The sequence below is a fragment of the Pongo pygmaeus genome, chromosome 10, assembly GCF_028885625.2.
Source record: "Pongo pygmaeus isolate AG05252 chromosome 10, NHGRI_mPonPyg2-v2.0_pri, whole genome shotgun sequence".
NCBI classification, from domain to species: domain Eukaryota; kingdom Metazoa; phylum Chordata; class Mammalia; order Primates; family Hominidae; genus Pongo; species Pongo pygmaeus.
The window spans coordinates 106,467,475-106,473,990 of record NC_072383.2 but is presented as its reverse complement, the minus strand read 5'-3'; the positions used below and the strand labels follow the sequence as shown (position 1 = coordinate 106,473,990).

The 6,516-nt window shown below is 42.2% G+C and overlaps 1 pseudogene; it reads left to right on the top strand.

Annotated features, from left to right (window-relative positions):
- Positions 1-3,139: 3,139 nt before the first annotated feature.
- LOC129010770 (programmed cell death protein 2-like) lies at positions 3,140-5,591 on the top strand (annotated as a pseudogene).
- Positions 5,592-6,516: the final 925 nt, after the last annotated feature.

Genomic DNA, 6,516 nt, shown 5'->3' with positions numbered 1-6,516 from the left:
GGGAGTCTGTCACTTGTGACAGAGGCTCAGGCGCATGTACACCTCCCTGCACCTTCCCTGCCTTGCTTCTCCCAACAAAGCAGCTCACATTTGCTTTCATACTGGCTACACTGGGGTTTACCTTTGATGTGGCCACCCCTCAACAAACACTAAATGAGCTCCTAGTAAATGCTGAATCCTAGTGCTGAATCCCAGAGCACAGGCTCTGGGGCAGGCTGTGCTGGGTTCAAATCTCAGCACTGCCGTTTAATGGCTGAGTGAGCTTAGGCAATGGGGTCAACAACAGTACCTGCCTCAGAGAGTGGTAGGGAGGAAAACATGAGGTGACTTCTTCAAAGTGCTCAGCAGAGACTAACAAGGTTAAGACATAGGCCACTCAGGCAGGGGGCACAAAATCTAGCCCTAGACTAGACTGGCAATGCATAGCCAGTTATCTCAGGTTCGCACACACTCAGAACTGGCACAATGCAAATCAGACACTTCTTCCAGACAAAATAGCAAACATGAGTGAAAAAAAGGAAGACTCTCATCACTAGCATCAACTCTTGTCTGTTGAGGATTTGCACTGCACTCAGCCATAATACAGAGCTTTCTCCTGGAAATGTGGTTTATTTCATGATCCAAATGTTGATCCTTTAATCTGTTTCCTAAGAAGCTGCAAAGGAAAAGTGAAGTGAGGAAATGAAGTAGAGAAAAGGAGAGAATATTTTGCCCCATATTTTCAGGTCGTTGACTCTGTGTTGGCTGTTGGGTGTGAGTGACTAGAATCAACTCTTTCTCCTTTCCTATTTTTCTCCTTTCCTACTTTTTCTCCTTTCCTGTTTTGTGTGAAGAATCTAATCCAAGTTATAAGTTTGAAAAAGATGTATATTAATAGCAATTTCATTTTCCTGACCTCCAATAAATACATGACAAGTAAATATTGCAGAATGATGACTAAAGGGTGCCAAATTATGAGCCTGCCCATATATTCCATGGCTCTCATAGGTGGGCTCTGTGTCAGATTCAGGAAAGGTTGAAATGACTGTGAGCTGCTATTTTAACCTTGGTAGTGGTGGTGGTGGCCACCTGCACAGAGCCATTCTTTGTTGTTAAAAGGAATAGGTCATAGCCCAGAGATGTAATTTTTCAGCCCATGTGGTTCAATGGAGAGAAATATAGCAGAGGCACAAAGTCAGATAGCTGCTCCTCAATAAGAAACCCCAACCACATTTCCAAAATGGAAAAGCTAAGCTGTTCTGAATCAGCTCTTTGCATGCATCTGATGTAGAACTTTCTTCCCCCAGCTCTGGAGTCACTGTACTTCTCAGCTGCATCAAGGTAGCCCCAGTGTTTGTCCCAATTGCTACAGAAAACATGATTTCAAATCCAGAAACCCCGGATGAATCTTAGGGCCTGGAATGAGAGGCTCTGATTCATTGAATTTTCCAGTTATTTGAGTGCTAATCAGAAAATCCTTTTCCTTTCAGGATATGTGGCTGAGAATCTTCCAAGAAGTGTGTTGGTTCCCTCTTCTCATTCTTCACAGCTCCATCACTGAGGAGTTGGGCAGCCTTTCACAGGTTACTTAATGTAATTGCTACAGATGATTGTGTAGCAAATTACCACAAATGTATCAGTTTAAAATAACATACATTGATTATTGCACAATCTCCACGTGTGCATGTACACACACACACACACACACACACACACGCCTAACCAGAAATGTGGAATTAGTGGTACAGACAGGCTCCTAAGAGAACCCAAAGGATGACTTCCTCATCTCAGGGAATCAGAATCAGTAATATTTGAGCTGGGTCTAGGAGAGTAAGAAGGAGATCACCAAGGGTCATTATTACACACTTAGAATACTGACCGAAGTGAATTAAGATTTACTGCTCAAAAAACATGACACAAAAACACTCAAAAGCAGCTCTTCTCACCTGGGTGGTCATCTGTAACATGCAAAACTTATCATCGTTATCCAAATATTAATTATTACACCAAAATTATAAGGTAGATATCAAAAGGGCAGTCATCCCTATAAGGCAAATTTGTACATTTCCTGGCAACGTGGATAGTGGTTCAGATTTCTAGCAGTTGCTGATGCCAAGCCTAGGCAGTAACTAACCAAGGAACAGAAACTGAGGAAGAAAGAAAGGGAAGGGAAACCTAAGTTTTTGGCTCACAGGACAGGTTCTGCTCCCACACATGATCCTTCTGAGAGTTCCCAGGCACAGAGCTATCTAGAGGGAACATGAGACCCCTCTGCTAGACTCAAACTTGGCCTTCGTGAAAAAACAGCTACAAGTAAAAAGGCTTCTATAATAGTTTCCAAAGAACTGTTATAATTCAACAACCAGTGACCCAGTTTAAATCCCGATTTTTTAAATGGACAAAGAATTGAATAGCCTTTTCTCCACAGATGATAAACAAATGGCCAAGAAGCACATGAAAAGATGCTCAACATCACTAGTCATTGCAGAGATGCAAAACAAAACCACAATGAGATACCACTGCACATCTACTAGCATAGCCCAAGCCAAAGTAACAGAAAATAACAAAAGTTCCCAAGGGTATGGAGAAATTCGAACACTTGTACATCACAGGCATGAATGTCAATTGGTACAGCCACTGTGATTAACAGTTTGACAAGTTCATCAAAAAGTTAAGTGTAGAATTATGGTATGACCTAGCAATTACACTCCTAGGCATGTACCCGAAAGAATTGAGAACAGGTATTCAAACAAATAATTGTACATGAATGTTTATAGCAGCACTAATCACAAAAGACAAAAGGTAGAAACAATGCACATATCCATCATTGCAAGACTGAATAAACAAAATGTGGTCTATGCATTCAGTGGAATATTACTCAGCCATAAAAATGAATGAAGTACTGTCTCAGTTTGGACTGTTATCACAAAATACCATAGACTAGGTGGCTTACAAACAATCGAAATTTATTTCTCACTGTTCTGGAGGCTGGAAATCCTAGACCAGGGCGCCAGTATGGTCAGGTTCTGGTCAGTAGCCTCTTCAGGATTGCAGACTGCTGACTTCTCATTGTGTCTTCACATGGTGGAAAGAGGATGCCAGAGCTCTCTAGGGTCCCTTTTATAAGGGTACTAATCCCAATCATGAGGAGTCTGCCCTCATGCCTAATCGTGTCCCCAAGGCTCCATCTCCTAATACCATCACGTTGAAGGTTAGGATTCAACATATGAGTTTGGGGGTAACAGAAACATTCAGTCCATTGTAAGTACTAGTACATGCTACAATGTGGATAAACCTGGAAAACATACTATTTTTTAAAAAGCCATTCAAAAAATAATTTATGCTGTGTTATTCCATTTACCTGGAATATCCAAAGTGGGTAAATCCACAGAGGCAGAAAGCAGATTAGTGGTTGCCAGAGCCTGGGGATGAGGGAAATGGGGAATGACTTCCAATGGGTATGGGGGTCTCCTTTGGGGGTTATTAAAATGTTGTGAAACTAGATAGAGGTGTTGGTTATACAGCATTGTGAATGCACTTAGTACCACTGATTGTACTCTTTAACATGGTCAATTTTATGTTATGCAAATTTTGCCACAGTAAAAAAAATAAATAACCCCAAGTAGTAACCTTATTTCTAATGGTTGTCAAAGGTCTTAGTTTACACCAACGTCACCTCCTCCAAAACAAATAACTATTTAATGAGCAAAAGCCACACAAACAATATGATAGCCTGAGAAAAATCCTTGAGACTCCTCCAAAAAGCAACACTTCAGGTACACATAATAATTTGTAAAGTAACATAGTCTATCCTAATTCTGAAAGGCAATTAAATACATATATATGTATATATATATGTATACATGTACATGAAGTGGCAGTCACTTAATAGAAATATAAACCAAATAATAAGATCCAGTTGGATAGGAACTGCACACAGGTCTCCTTTAAATGGTAAAACAGAAACTCATTTTCCATGGCTTGCAAATGCAAAGACAGACTCACAGAGCCGTTTGTGAATTTGGAAGTTGAAGGGAACTATCTGATCTCAGATGAAGATTAGCCATTCAAAAGTTTATTTTGATTGTTTTAACTAAATTGCTCCATTTCTTTTGAGAAAAAAAAAAGTGCCTTAAATTTATCCTTCAGTCTATTAAAAGGGGAATAAAAACTCTTAACTCCAAAACAGATAATGGCGTTCTAGTGTCTGATCTTGATTGACAAGCCGTGGCTATCTTAATTGTTCACCATAAAACTCAACATGAAAATACGAAGTTTCTAAATGTCCTTTGCTCTCACTGAATGAACTAAAAAATAATGGAATGTTATTGTCATTAAGTCCAAAGCCTACTCCAAAATCATCAAGTTCACTTATAATAGTCTACTGTACTAATTGGCCTCTTAGCAATTCCTTCAGCAGAAATATTAAAGAATCCGAGTGGAAAATAAAATTCAACTTAATTAAAAGATTCTCCTTGCATTTTGATTATCAACATTGCCAATAAGAAGGTGCACTGGAAACGTATCAAACCTGTTCCCCCAAAACATCATTTTCCCAGTTTCTGTAACAAGATGGTTTTATTGGGTCATGTTATAATAATTCGGCCAAGAAAGTAAAAATCAGAGTTTAAAAAAAGGGCTCAGTGTGTCTGGAAGAGAGGTACTGAGAGGAAGACTCACTTTGGAGGCTGTAGCCTACAATTTTCAGATATTGCCTCACAGGTGAAAATATACTGAGTATCTTGGAGAGAAAAATACAAGAGAGTTGAAAGTATTCCAAAGAAAAACACATCAAAATTCAATGAGGGGCCCAGCTGTGGGCTGCTCCCCACGCCAGCCCGCGCTCCGCATGGCTGCCGCCCGGCTGGACCTGTGGAGCTGGTCTTCGCGGAGTGCATGGCTGCCGCCCCGCTGCACCTGTGGAGCTGGTCTTCGCGGAGTCGGCGCCGGCATGGCGAATGCGCAGCTAGGGGTTCCCCAGCAGGGTAGGCGGGCGGCCGGCGTGGCTGGGCGAGGATGGGCGTGGCTGGGCGTGGCTGGGCGCGGCCGGGCTGCTGGGGCTCTGGCCCCTGGCCTGCGCGCTGTGCGGCCGTAGCTCTTCTTCCCGCGGCAGGGGTACGCGTCGCTGCCCGGCCGCGCCGACGCCTTCCACCGTGGCATCTTCCTCTTCTGCTGCCACGAGTCGCCGTACTGTGCCGCCCTGCGAGTTGCTAGGAATCAGCTACCCAGGAAAAATGATTTTTACTCATATGAGCCACCTTCTGAGAATCCTCCCCTAGAAACAGGAGAATCCGTGTATCTCCAACTTATGTCTGGTGCTCATATCTGCAGGGTTTGTGGCTGTTTAGGCCCCCAAAATTTGCTCCAGATGCCACAAAGCGTATTACTGCAGCAAGGAGCATCAGACCCTAGACTGGAGATTGGGACATAAGCAGGCTTATGCACAACCAGATCATTTGGACCTTACAACTCCAGACCACGACTTCCTTTTTCCAGAATTTGAAATTGTAATAGAAACAGAAGATGAGATTATGCCTGAGGTTGCGGAAAAGGAAGATTATTCAGAGATTATAGGGAGCATGGTTAAGCAGTTTCAGGACTTCATTCATTGAGTGGTTAAACTTAATGCTTGGAAGAAAGGTCTCAATGTGTCTAGAAGAGAGGTACTGAGAGGAAGACTCACTTTAGAGGCTGGAGCCTACAATTTTCAGAGATTGCCTCAGGTGAAAATATACTTCCTGGACTTTGTTTCCTGACATATAAAAGGTGTGTTCTGCTCCCTATGAAGACAAGGGGAGGCGGGTATCCAGATGGTCCCACGAGTAGGGCTACACAAGATGCTGGAGGCTTGGTAAGCTCCTCTGGGTCCCAGATCTTTTTCTCAGGTCGGGATAGTGTGAGTGCCTAGCACAGTGTTGGGCATGCAGAAGGGCCCCTTAAAAGTTTCTCTTTCATCTGGCCAGTTTTAGATACACAATTTTGTCAGTTTATCTGCAGTGCATACTCTTGGGTAGTGCCTGTGCTGACCAAATATCTTAGAGGCTTATTTTATTATTTATTATAGTAGCCAACATTTATACAGCACTTAACCTTATATAAAGGGCTGTTTTTGCATGAGCTCATTAAAAATCCTGAGAGTAGACCAGTAAGTCAGAAACTCTGCCCCATTTTGAAGGTGAGGAAATTGAGGTTCTGGGTATAACTTGCTTTGGTCACATAATGTTAAGTTTTACAATTTGAGCCTTGAGCCATACACAAAACCACCAGAAAAATTAGATTTATAGACTCAAAATGAAAACATCAGCTTACTGGTTTGTAGTTCATACCAGTCATACATTCTAAAACACGTTTGAGTCTTACTCTGTGTCTGACCTTGTGCTTGATAATATGGATATAATGGGAAGCAACCCTCCAGTGGTCAGATGCTCACAGTCTCATGGAGGAGCCCGAATAATACTTACAGAAGATAAATTCCATGTAATGACTGATAGGAGTACAATACAGGTGTCATGGGAACACGTGACATCACTGAAGACT